Raw genomic sequence first — 12,818 nt, 5'->3', positions numbered from 1 at the left:
CCAGGTGCTCCTGTTGTATTCCTTTTTAATGCTCTGGGAAGTTTGTTATGGATTGATACTATCATCAATAATGATAGGTAATATATATTGAGTGCCTATAGTGTGCCAGGGGCTGCTGGGGGCAAATGTAATGGTGAGCACCACCCCTCAGACCGTGTTCTCATGGCACTGGTTTTCCTTTGAAGCAGAGAACCTTTGCCAGCTTTTCTTCTTCTGGAAATTAAGGCTGACTCCAGTTTTCCACAAATCCCATCTCAGAGAAACCCAGACGAAGGCGAACCCTTCCCCACCACCCCCCACCCCCCGCCCCATGTTTGGGCCAGATGGGTGAGTTCCCAAGTTGTAAAAGGTAAGAATAACCAAAGGCGATGATGCAGGACACAGAGCTCTGTGCTTGGGGAGCATGAAAGCGGGGTCATGCCCAGTCACTGTTCTGCGGTCTCGTGGCCTGTCCTATGGGCCAGGTACAGCTAGCGGGCTGTGGTGCAAGGCCTGTACAGGGGAGCAGGACAGTGGCCGGGGCCAGGAGGGGTAGTGGTCAGGCCCATAGGTCTGCTTCAGTGTCAGTCCAGCAATGATGTGGCTCTTGGGTAATCAGGGCAAATATCCAAAGACAGGCTGCAGGGGATGTGGCCCCTACTATAGCCCCTCACCCTTGGAAATAGAGCAGAGACCTACCCACAGGTGGAGGGGTGCCAGAGCAGGGCACTGAGGAGGTGAGAAGGGCATTGCCAGAAAACCTCCCTGGAAGGGTCTGTGACCAAGGTGCAAATAAATGCAAACCACCTATTTTAGAGAGGAGTGAAATCACCTGGACATCACCTCCATGTCTTTAAAGAACTGAATTTCTTGCTCTCCTTCCCCCTTCCTTCCCTCTTTTCTTTCTACCCCATAGCTATTTATGGACATATTGCACACCAGGCTCTGTTCTGTGCATTGAGGATACACATTTCTAGCTGTCAAGGAACCCACAGACAGGTTTCTAACCCGACAATCAAACAAGCCTTATGGGAGCAAAGATGGGGCAAGCTGGGAATGAAGAGCTCTAAGCAGGGACGCCTCCTCTGAGGGCAGGCGGGGGGTGGGGGGGTAGGGGCTGAAGCCTGGACCAGGGGAGGGTTCTGCAGTCAAAGCTCTCAGGAGGAAGGGAGTGGGGCCTATTTTGTAACCTTACCGCTGGCTGAGCCCACGCTGGGAGCTGCTGGGCTGGCTATGCCCCCCCTGTGGAGTTTTACAACGGATGGATGCCTGGCTCCACCTGGAGAGGTTGCTGTAATTGGTCTGGGATGTGGCCTGTGCACTGAGTTTTAAAAGCTCCTCTGGTGAGTCTAATGAGCTGCCCAGGTGACAGCCATTGGTCAGAGTAGGGGGCAGGTTTATGTGAGTTTCAGGGAGAGAACAGAGTTCCAGTGGGGGGTGGGGAAGCCAACAGTCAGTGCAAGAGGAGGAAGAGGAGAGCTGCCAGGTGAGGGCGCTGTATGGGCAGGAGGGGGTACAATGAAGAGAGTCCCACAGGCTCTGGGTACGGTTAGGAAGGAGGTAGAGGGGGAGGTGAGGAAGGGGAGGGGCAGTTGTGGCCAGGAGACGGCGAGGATCTCTGGTGAGCCAAGGCAGGGTCCTGAAGAACGGCCAGGCACATTCAGCTTGGTGTCAGGCACCAGGTAGGGCAGGCCCTTGCTGGAGACCCCCCACCCGGCTTGTTGCGGATTCCCAGGAGGGAGGCCGCTGTGCAGAGTTTCAGAGGTACGGTCCAAGGTGTAGTTTCTGTCTCCATAAAAGCCCAGAAAGAAGGAGGAATGGGCAGGGGCTGTGGGGGGCGGGTCGTATTTTCTGAAGTAAACGATTGTCTTTCATCTGCCTGGGAGGCCATGTTCCTTGGCTCTCACAGCTTCATGGAAAGCAAGGCTTAATGGTTCCTCACTTGGTCTGAGGCTGTTCCCCGCCCCACAGTGAGCTGCAATCCCGAGAGCTGTCCTCGGACCCACCTTTCCGCAGTGTGGACAGCTCGGACCCACCTTTCCGGGGTGTGCTGTGACTTCTGTGGCATTCCTTCTGACCTCTCTTGCTTCCTCTTCTAGAGAAACTTCTGGTGAGTCCTTATAGTATGTATCCCAAATCCAGGTCACTTCTTCAGGTGCAGAGGGAGGAAAGGTGTCCTCTCTGCTGACAGCAGAGGCAGGGTTCAAGTCCCGAGCTCTTGGCTCCAGGGCCCTTCAGCCTGGACCAGGCTGGGGACGTTTTACAAGCCAACTATATGTAGACTTCCTCCTGCGTGAGCATCATTCATTTTCCCCGAGTGTTTGGCATTATTTGGTTTTATTGTTGCATTTAGGTCCTGGGAGATGATTACGTTCCATGAAGTAGCGTGATTGATTGACCTTTTGAAATGTCAGCGGCAGCTCCCCAGCTCTAGGGGATTTTGTGGGCTTCATTAGCCCTCGCCTCTTGGGCCATATGAGCAAACCTCTCCTATCTGTGATGGGCAGGGCGTCAGCGAGAAGGGAGCTTCCAGCAGGCCAGGGAGTGAGGCAACTGCTCACGGGCAGGATGCTGGAGGAACAGGGGCACCAAATCATCCCTGTCATTGAAACAAATCAGGATAGGGTTAGGGAACAGGAGGGCGGCGGCAGGAAAGAGAGTGAGTCAGCAGATTGCCCAGATCTGCTACTGAATGGGCGCTCATCTAGTCCTGACACCCTTCTCTGTGAAAAGGGAAATACACCTAAACTTTGGGACAGTCACGGAGGCTTAGCTCATGCTGGAGGGAATGACAGTGTGTTTATGAGCTGATAATGATGCATTGTGAGACTGTGCCTTTCCCTGTTTGCTGCTCCCAGGCCACCCTGCACCTTCTCACCTGGATGGGGGAAATTGGCTCTCCAAGGTGGGCTGTGGCTTCCCAGGGGCTTGAGGGAGACCTGGTAGGTACCAGAGCATCAGGGCGTTTGCTTTTTGGCTGGAGGATTCTCTGCACTGCTTCGTGTCCTCCTTCCCCTGAGCAGCACACCATGGTTTCCAAACTTGAGGGTTGTGGCACCCCAGGAGGGAGGGGTTAAGCCACCCCATTGCTGCTGTGCAGGTAGAAAAACCACGCAGAAGGGGGCTGGCTGGAAGTACGTGTTCGTGAGTATTTATGTATGTACCAGTCTGTAATTCACACAGCGAAGGTTGGGTGAAATCTTCCAGCAGTCAGAAAGCTCTATTGGGTGACATTTGTGAAACTTCCCAGCATAAGAGGTGACCAAAAGCCTTAGGAGAGTCCTAAATGCCTTCAGATTCATCAACGTGTGTGTTGTAGATGTTACTCTAGTCCTTGAAAAATTAGTAATTCTAGTGTGGCCACTTTGATAACTTTCTTTTAACCAAGATGATAACCAGAACACTCTTTTCCTGACTGTGCCCCATATAATCAACTTTCCATTATTGATGGTAATGATGATACACAAGTAATTATAAGCACAGTGATAGATACCATTTCTTGAATGCTACATGTAAAGCAGGCCCTATGTGCTAAATACTTTGGATGTATTTCATTAATCATCGCAACAATCCTACTATATAGGTACGATTATTCCTGTTTAGCAGATGAGGTTCGGGGAGATTAACGCATCCACGATCACACAGGAAGGGCGTCTCCAAATTCTGTGCTTTTAACTGTTATGCACGCAGCCTTCCTGGTGCAGTGTTATTGGACACCTACTCTGTTGGTAGATGTCATGAGCATGATTGAAGGGGGCCCAGGCCCTGCCTTGAGGTCACATGCAAGATAGGAGCACACAGAGGAGAAAGGAAACAGAAACACTGCACTTGAGGTTCCTCACCATGTGGACGATTCAAATAGCTAGAAGTGCCAGAGCTACCTGGTGTGTGGGTGTGTGCATGTGTCTGAGTCAAGTTTCTGAAAGAGGGGAAACTTGATTGGGACCCTGAAAAGTGCAAGGGAGATGGTGACGACATGGGTGAAGGCTCTGGTGGGGCTCAGAGGACTGATAGCAGGTATAGAGAAAAGACAGAGGCTGTTCCTCAGGCAGGGATTGGTTTCTGTAGCTGCAACCCCACATACCTGGCTTGCTCCTGATGAACCTTCCAGCAGGAGCCCTGCAGGATCAGCCCGGATCCTATGAGGGGTACTTGTGACCCAACCAAGGCAGCTCCAGGGCCAGGAGGAGAATGGGACCCACATAGAAGCCTGGTGGTGGCCAGGGCGTGTGGGAGGCAAGGCCCCTGTTGGAGAAGGAGGTGTGTGGAGCCTGTAGGCAGCCTCTTTGTCATTTCTGCAAACATGGCTAGAGTTCATGTGTGAAACACACATTCCACTAACCTTCACATCCCACCTCGGGCCTCTGGTGCGTTAGCAAGTATCTGGGTGCCTGTGCAATTTAGTCCCACAGAAAGAATGCATTGTCACCTGAAGTTATAACTCCCAGGGAGTGAGCAGATACCTTTTTGTGTTCATGGCTCACAGATAAACCCTGATGGGTATGTCACTCAGATCCAGCATGCCACCAGCCTGACATCATGCCTGGCAGGCGGTGATTGTGGCATTGGTGACAGTGTGTGACCATGCCAAGCTGGCGTGCTTCCTGGAGGAAGGGCGCCCCAAGCTGCTGTGAATTTGGATCATGAGATGCCCCTGGCTGCATGTGGGTGTTGCCCGGATGCTTCTTGCTATGGGTCAGGAACAGCCTTGTTCCTGTTGCCCTTTTGGTGGGCATCCAGGATTCAGGACCGGCATGCTGCACCCCTTGCCCAGCCTTGACTTGTAGAGAGATACAGGAGTCTCATGAGCTTGGTCTCCTGGTTCTCCACTGACCCTGCTCTGCATCAGAGGGCTGTGCCTACAGGATCTCAGAATTGCCAGTTGACACTGTTGGTTAAATCAATTTCTTGGCATGGTAAGCCAAAAAAATCAAATGAATGCATGAATGAACGAACGAATACCTTCAAATAAGTTAGTTATGGGATTGAATGCCCCTGTTTTCCCCTTCATCATGCAGATGCAGCTTTTTCCTGAGCTCTCCTCACACTTCCATTAATGAGGCTCATCTGTGTGTTTTGCCTGGCTTTGCCACACTCAGGCAGTGCTGCCGGCCTCAGCCCAGGGTCTGTTCTCTTCTCTCAGGGTCATTTTCCTGTCCCGCTGAACGGGCCTGGGTGGGCCCTGCAGCTCCCACCTGTCGCCTGCCCCCCCTCCAGCGTGGTGTGCCTGCAGGTGGTCTGGAGAGGCAGAGAGGCCCCTTCCTCTGCTCATCAAGGGCTCTGCTCTGGTGGTGGTGGAGAACCTCTGTGCCCTGCCCTCCCCCTGGGACAGCCCAGCCGCCATCTCTGTTGTAGGCAGCGGCTGCCTACAAGTGTGTTTCAAACAAAGTGATTTGCCTTGGTACTTTGTTCCTCTGTCGTCTTTCAGCGGAAGAGCAAGGAGCCTGAATGGAGGAAAGAGAAGATCTTGCCCTTGTGCTAGTTGTGTGATCTGAGGAAGCAGCGGCTCTGCTGGGCCCCAGGCAGCTTCCCTTGCCCTCCCTGTATCCATTCCTCTGTGGGGCCTCCCTCTCAGGAAGTCCACCAGGCTTGCAAGCCAAGGGCCCTCACCGACTTCCTGCCCTTCTTTTCGTGCCCTGATTCTGCAGAGCCTCACGTCTCATTTTCTGTACTTTGAGGCTGTGTGTGAGGGTCCCACAGGGGCCCTGAGATCTTCTTTCACGTCCGGGTCCATCTCCTGTCTGCAGGTTTCCCCAGGTACCAACTCCTCCTCCATCCTGCTGGCCCCCGGGTCTGGCTGGGGCCGACTGTGGTCTTTTGCACTCCTTGTCAAACAGAAGTGTCTGGGGAAGAACACAGCCAGCAGAGCCTGCTGGATGATCGTAAATGGAAGGGGGTGTGATTGGCAGAGGTGGGCCTGGGTGTGGTATCTTGACTCTTGTCTAAATGATAGTGCAGAGACAGAAGGACAGAGCCCTGGGAGGCTGTGGCTGGGCCTGACCGTGGCCTGGTAAATGTCTTTTCTTCCCTGGCACCTCAAAGTTGATGTCTATGCGGGAGCCCCTTTATAATGATCTAATTGGAATGGTAACGGATGTAGCATTCTGCCGCGGCTAACAGCAAGATTGGAATTGGAGGAGACGCAGAGACAAATTACCTCTGAATTTTCTTGCAGCCATAAAAGCTTTTACTGTATAGTAATTTTCCATTTCTGCTGCAGGCATATTTGCATATTGCTTAACAATTTATCTCCCGTCATTTGTCAGATATTATCCATCTCCTGTTAATAAGCTAAGACAGGTCATATTAAGACTGCAGGCCTCCTGTGCTCACCGCCGGCCTGGCTCTCCTGCCCACGGGGCCTCTCTGCTGTGGGAGCAGGAGTGACACGGCTCCATCTTGGTTCTGCCTTGGCTGCTCTGTCCACAGCCCTTACTGTCCCTGTCCCCATGTAGACAGAGCACGGAGCCTTGGCGTGTCATTTCCCTGTTTGTGTCCTTCGGAGGAAGCTCTGGTAACCCAGCTCTCCTGGAGTGGGAGCCAGGCTCTAGATTCCCCTTGTGGCTCTGGCTCCCAGTCTTTCTGAGATTCTTACCTAACTGCTTTCCCTCCTTGGACCTCTATTTTCCCACTTCTAGAGCAAGGATTGTAGCATAGAGTAAACTACCTGCTTAAATAAATAAAGGCACCAAGCACCCTTGCTTCCACACTAAGATTTCCATGGAACCCGAGTATATAGAACAGGCAACTGGTGAGCTGTGTTGGGGGATAAATGGAGAATGAGGTCCCATACTTGTGCCCATTTCTTGTGACCCCCTCTTGCTTCCCCACACAGAGAGGCCCTGGAGGCCCTTCTGGCCTCTTGGGGCCGCATGGAACAGAGGTGAAGGGGCCTGGGAGAGCGTTGTCGCTGTCATCTGCCCTGACGTTCTGAGCCGCCAGGCCATCAACATGAGTGTTCAGTACCTGCTCCCGGCCTGGCTTTGGGCTTATGCTGGAGAGTGATTTCATCTTCCAGTTCTCACACTTAAGATGCTAGGGTGCTGCTCCCTCTGAGCACAGAATTGGTAGTCGCAGGTTCAGTTGGCCATCGGTGGGTAGGTTTTGAGAGGAAAGAGGAATGGTTTAATGCTGAATGTGTGATTGGATTTGCATAATTGAATTGAAATAGAATTAAAGGGTCATATGTTTACACAGCGATGCCTAAAATCAGTTTGCAGTGATATGTGCTCAGTACTAAAATGCTCCTCAGGGACATGTGGGTATCTGTTTCCTAGAACCTCCACAAGAGTTAGTGAAGAGTCCCTGGGAGGGATGGTGTGGGGATGCCTGTCAAGGGGTGGAGGGGTACTAAGGACAAAGGCCGAGTTTCCTGAGCCTTTCTTGCATGCCGGGTCATGTGGTAAGCGCTTGACATAGACATCCCTGTCGAATCCTCACAATGTCTGTGATGTAGGTTCTGTGATTGCTCCCCTTTTATAGATAAGGACACTGAGGCTCAGAGTGGTTAAACTAGTAAGAGAGGGAGGCTGCCCTTGAACCCAGACACTGATGCCATAGAACCTGTGCTCCTAGCCATTGTCTGTGGAATGGAGTGGGGGTGAGCTCAGGCGTTCTGCCGGGAAAAACATGCAAACGTGTTCTGCTGTGTGTGCTTGGTGACCGATTCGGTGCTTTTTGCAATTCTGCTTTTGTTCCCACTTATGTGTTTGATCCCTGCTATTATTTTGATCGGGCAACAGAATGTCAAAATGTACTAATCAGAGGATGTGCGCGGGAGAACTGAAGAGAAACTGAAGAAGTGTGTGCTTCTCTGACCAGGCGCTTACCTGGCTTTCACAATCAGTCCTGAGTGTCCTCCGTAAAGCCGAGCCCTGACAGTAGTCGTAATCATGACAGAGACATGGGCATTTCTCATTGACACGAAATGTGCCTAAGGACCACTCTGTGTCTAAACTGTCAAGAGAAGACCATCCTTCTCAAGGTTGTGAGGCAGCTCTGCCATTTTGTCATTCTGACACCGTCTATGTCTGGAGGAGAGTCATGATCCCATGAAATTTCCAAACGAGGGCTCGGAGTTCTTCCTACTGTACCACTGGATGCCTTCAAGGAATCTTCACACACCACTTCGTTTGGATCCTTATAAAGCCCAGCAGCGTAGGTCATGCCGTACCCAGCGTGTGGATGAGAAAACTGAGGCCCTGAGAGGTGAAGTGACTTCATGGAGGTCACATGGTCACTGCAATAGCAGATCAGTGAGGAGAATGAGCTTCCTGGGTTCGCCTCTTGTCTCTGCCCCTTGGGAGCTGTGACCACCATAGACTGAGGTATTGTCTGGGATCTGCCCTCCAGCCTGGGATAGAATTATATATCCGTGTCCTTGGCAAGGCAGAGTACCCACTTCCCTGACCACCGTTAGGGATACTTGGCTTGGCCGTCACCCTGTTAGTGAACATAATGTGAGCAAAAGCTTTCAGTGTGCTGCTTTCAGTCGGCTTGCTCTCCTGTGCTACGTGATCTGACATTTGGAAAGCTCCCTCGGAGGATGCTGGTCCTTAAGCATAGACCACAGAATGAAAACCCACACAGGCAGATGCAAATCTGACCGGGAGTCTGGAGTCCAGTCTGGTGTGGCCGAGTCTGGACTAGATGAGCCAAATTGTAGCCAACCTGCAGACTGAAAAAATAAATCTTTATTCTTATAAGGCCCTGAGATTTTTTGAAGTTATCTGTTATTCAGTAGGAACAGACTAGCACAGCGTCCTTGGGCAAATAACTCTTTGGCGCCTCCATTTCTTTGTGAAACAAATAGAAGCACGAATAGCAACCTTGCGGAGTAGTAGGGAGGATCAGATGAAAGAAGCATAGTTCAGTTCCTGGCATATAATAATCACTCAGAGTTTTGTTTTCTGTGTGGGTAAAGTTTTCCTCAGGGCAGATTTTGATGCTAACGCTGTTGGTAGCAGAGGGGGATCCCTGACTTAGGAGTAGAGGCTGATTCCAATCGATTTGGTTCCCTCCCAGCCTCCCAGCCCCCAGTGGGCCTGGGACACTTATTAAGCACCCACTTGTACTCAATACACTTGCTGGAGCAAGTGGAATCCAACATGGATTCTTCGGGCCTTGCCTGGGACTCTGGTGAGCCTGAGTGACATCATGGTGAGTCCTTTTCCTTTTCTCTTAGTTGTTCTATATGTCCTGCCCTTCCCCCTCAGAGAGGAAAAGGCTGATCCAGAGGCTGAGCTCTGGGATCCTGGGTCCCACTAGGTCTCAGGTCTCTGGGACACCACTAGCTGCCTTTCTTCTGAGTTAAGATTCTGTCCCTTGAGGCACTGATCTCGTCACCAGTACCCAGGAAAGGAGAAGTCAGAGCCATTAATGCCATGGCCCCAGGAATAAATCTCTCCCTCTGAAGAGAAGCCTCCCTCTGTGCGTTCAGGCTGTGGATTTGTCTCCTTTGAGGGAGACGCACCGGATCTCATGAAAACACAGCCTGGCCTCCCTGAGCTTCAGTCTACCTTGTTGGCATTGGTCACCCCTCCAGCTGAGGAGGGAACTTTGGACATCCTCTTGAGTAGATCTAGAGCTGAGGGTTCTCCAGGAGCTTTTGAGGACAGACCTGGGACTTTCTCTCCTTCCTAATAGCTTCTAATGAAGCTACTTTCCACATACTGACTCTGTGAGTGTTAGGCCACACAGGCTATAGGCATGATCGCTTGTGACAGTCACAGCCCCTCCATCATGTAGTAATGTTTTTATGACTGTTTTACAGAAGAAAGAAAGGAGGCTAAGAGAGGCTAAGTGCCTTGGCCAGGGTCACCCAGCTGGTAAGTGGCAGAGCTGAGATTTGGAGGAAGGTGTGTGACTTTACACCTTATTCTTCATTGATTGTCTGCATCTGTCCCTCTTTCTTTCCCTGACATCGATTAGGTAGGATCCAGCCCTTCAGTATGGATGCTCTCTGCTCTCTCTGGAAGTTTCTCATTTCTGGAACAGTGTGTCTTTCATTCCCTTGATGTTCTCCTTAATACTGCCTGAACACTTCCTGGAAGCAAGGAGGGTGTGAGTTATAGTAAAGGTATGAAGTTATTGCTTCCTCTCTGTGGCTTTGACTTTGACAGTCTGGGGTTACATACTGTTCCCCCCTGTTTGGTTTCTTCTGTGGAACCATGTACAAGTGGGTGCTTAATAAGTGCCCACTGAGATAAGCGGACAGGAAAGGAAAGAGATTGTTTTCAAGAAAGTGATAGAACTCCAGCTTTACACTGAAGGGAAAGGCTTGGAGTTGTCCTTTTTGAAAAACTTTTCTTCCCCCGGTGACAGGGACAGACGCTGGGAGGGTGTGATGAGCCACTTGTTCTCAAGCAGGGAAGGAGCTGTGGTGTATCTTGGCTCGTTCTGGCGTCTTGGTGACTTCACGAGGCTGTGCTGGTGCATGGCCTCCACGTGGTCTGGAGCATGGTGACCCTCCCTGGGGCCACAGGCAGCTGGCTTTCACTTTCTCAAGCCTCCAAGGGCCAGGCACAACAGCGCTGGCCGAGGAACTCTGTGTCATCCCGGAGGGGGTCTGTTTCCAATTGAGTTTATAAATTCAGCCTGTTGAAAAGAAAGAGATTCTGACAAGTGGGGCTTCAGTTTTCACTCCTCATTAGCTGTTGATGTGTCTTGGGTTTTCTTGATAAATTCATGTGATCAGGGGAGGGGAGGGGAGTGGGAACCATCTTTCCCATAGCTTCTGAGCACAGGGGTTGAATGTGCATGTTCTGGGGGAGAGACACCAGCATGGTCTGGGGCAGGGGCGAGGCACTAGACTGTCCACTGTGGATGGCCAAGAGGTTGCTCTGGGGAGGGGGTGCCTAACTGGGCAGGCTGGCTTTTCCCCAGGCTTGCCAGAGTGGATCTTGGCTCAGGCTCCCTGAGGCCCTCCACATGGTGGTGGATGGGGAGAATAGGATTCTTGGGCGGTCCCTCCTGGCCCTTGGCCCGCCAGTGATGCAGGATCAGTATGCCAGGGAGCGCATTTGCTGCTTATGTAATGCCTTTGCTATTCACTGGCAGGGACAAAGAAGAGTGCCACACAAAAGATGTGCCCACAGTTGCCATGGCAGTTGCTAAGCCCCCCTCACTGCCCTCTACTAAGTCCTCCTAATTGTCCTGTGTTTTGAGCATTGCAGCTGAGGTGTGTGTTGTCGAGCCCCGGAGCCTCACGCTAGGATGTCAGAAGTCCTTTCCCACAGAGGGCCCTCTGAGGCAGGTTTGGGGTCAATTTAGGCTTTGGGACTCCAGGCTATGACTCAGAAAGGGCTCTCAGCCTTGTATGTACATGTGCAAGCACACCCACACACATGCACCTAGTGCACCAACAGTTGGGGAGGTACTCGTCCCTCAGGGGGCTGCCCAGCTGGGGTCTCCTTCTCCTCCCTCCCTGTGGCCCTTCTTGCCTAATCCAGATGAATTGCAGCCGTGTGGGGAAGCTGTCCATCTGCCCATCTGTTTGCACTCGCACGCACATGCAGATACGCAACAGATATTTCACTCAACACATACTCTTTTGAGGCTGGTCACATTTCAGGGATATGTACAACACAGCGGTCACAGCGGTCACAGTGGACTTTCTGACAGAGGAGCTGGACATGAGTAATTAAAATGAGTGCAGCTAAAAGGCGAGTGCAGACCAGGGACTGTGGGGCCTAGAGGAGAGGGGAGCACCTGCAGGGGCCGAGGTGAGGCCAGAGAATTCTAGGAAAGGGGCAGCAACTGGGCCTGTTCACGGTCCTGTGAGCAGAGCCCCAGAAGGACAGCCACCAGGGCATCAGCAGGACCTAAGGCATAGCTCAGAGCCAGGACAGAGTCAGGATGGCCAAAGACCAAAAATGTCCCCTCCCTTACAGCCCCTACAACCAGGAGTGAGCGAAGCATGTGGGGAGGGGGGGAAGGACAGTGTGAAAGTCAAGAGCTTTTGGAGGCAGACAGACCTCAGTCGTCCTCCCCACGTGCTAGCTGTGTCTCTGTGTCCTCATAGTGAGGGTAAGAGCCACTTCACCGCAGCTGTGAGCACAAAGATTAAATTAGATACTAAATGTAAAACTCAGGGCACAGACTGCCATGGTATTTCAGTAGAGATGGAGCTCTGGTTGAGGTCTTATCTCCGAGGGGAATGGATGGGAGCAGGAACCCTGGGTCAGATCACGGATGTTGCCACCCAAAACAAGCCCTGGACTGCAGGCTTTATTCTGTAGGAGGGACAACCCCTCCGAAGCTGACCTCCGTGGAGGCCGCTCACAGCCTTGCCTCCCACGTTGCCTTTCCCACATTCTTTGCTCACTCCTGGTGTACAGAGATGGATGTCTGTGGTCTTGGCTGTCCTGGCGGTGTCCTGCAACAGAGCTGTGCTTGAGGCTCTTGCCCATGACAGGTGCAGAGGAGAGTGTGGCCGAGGTGGGTGTCTGACCTGAGTGTCAGGTGTGGTGGCCCTCAGCCCCGTCCCTACTGTGGCCACTGCCCTGTAAATTCTGGGTTGTTGGCATGGGGCCTCTGAGCTCCTTGATCTTAGCAGGGAGGGCCACCTAGGTGGGAGCTACGTTTATGTACAAGTCCCTTGAAGAAAGTGATGGCTTCAGGCAAATACAAGTTCTACCTGCTTTGATATCTGGGCAGCCCACCTTTCCCTCTGACATGTGACAGCAGGGGCTATGCCTCCCTGTGCTTTGAACTTGCAGCATGGTGAGGGTGCTGGCTGTGGTGCGAGGCGCCAGAGCCTGCTAGGTGCTGTGGTAAGAGGTTGGAAGTCAGAGGGCAAGATGAGAATGTGCTCACCAGGCTATGTTGCTAGTGGGTGC

At 52.1% G+C, this 12,818-nt stretch overlaps 1 protein-coding gene across 4 annotated transcripts in view; it reads left to right on the top strand.

Moving 5' to 3' along the window:
* FSTL4 (follistatin like 4) overlaps positions 1-12,818 on the top strand; it is a 651,440-nt gene that overhangs the window by 150,939 nt on the left and 487,683 nt on the right. Inside the window, exon 1 of one of the 4 annotated variants that reach the window (XM_047859176.1) lies at positions 2,871-2,921. The exons of the other annotated variants lie outside the window; for them this stretch is intronic. The gene's annotated coding sequence lies outside the window, so the exon portion shown is untranslated. Of the gene's footprint in view, positions 1-2,870; positions 2,922-12,818 lie in introns of those variants that run through there. 4 annotated transcript variants of the gene reach the window in all.

This window comes from Prionailurus viverrinus, chromosome A1, assembly GCF_022837055.1.
Source record: "Prionailurus viverrinus isolate Anna chromosome A1, UM_Priviv_1.0, whole genome shotgun sequence".
NCBI classification, from domain to species: Eukaryota; Metazoa; Chordata; class Mammalia; order Carnivora; family Felidae; genus Prionailurus; species Prionailurus viverrinus.
Note: the sequence above shows the minus strand (reverse complement) of the source record. Positions and strands in the feature narration are given on the sequence as shown.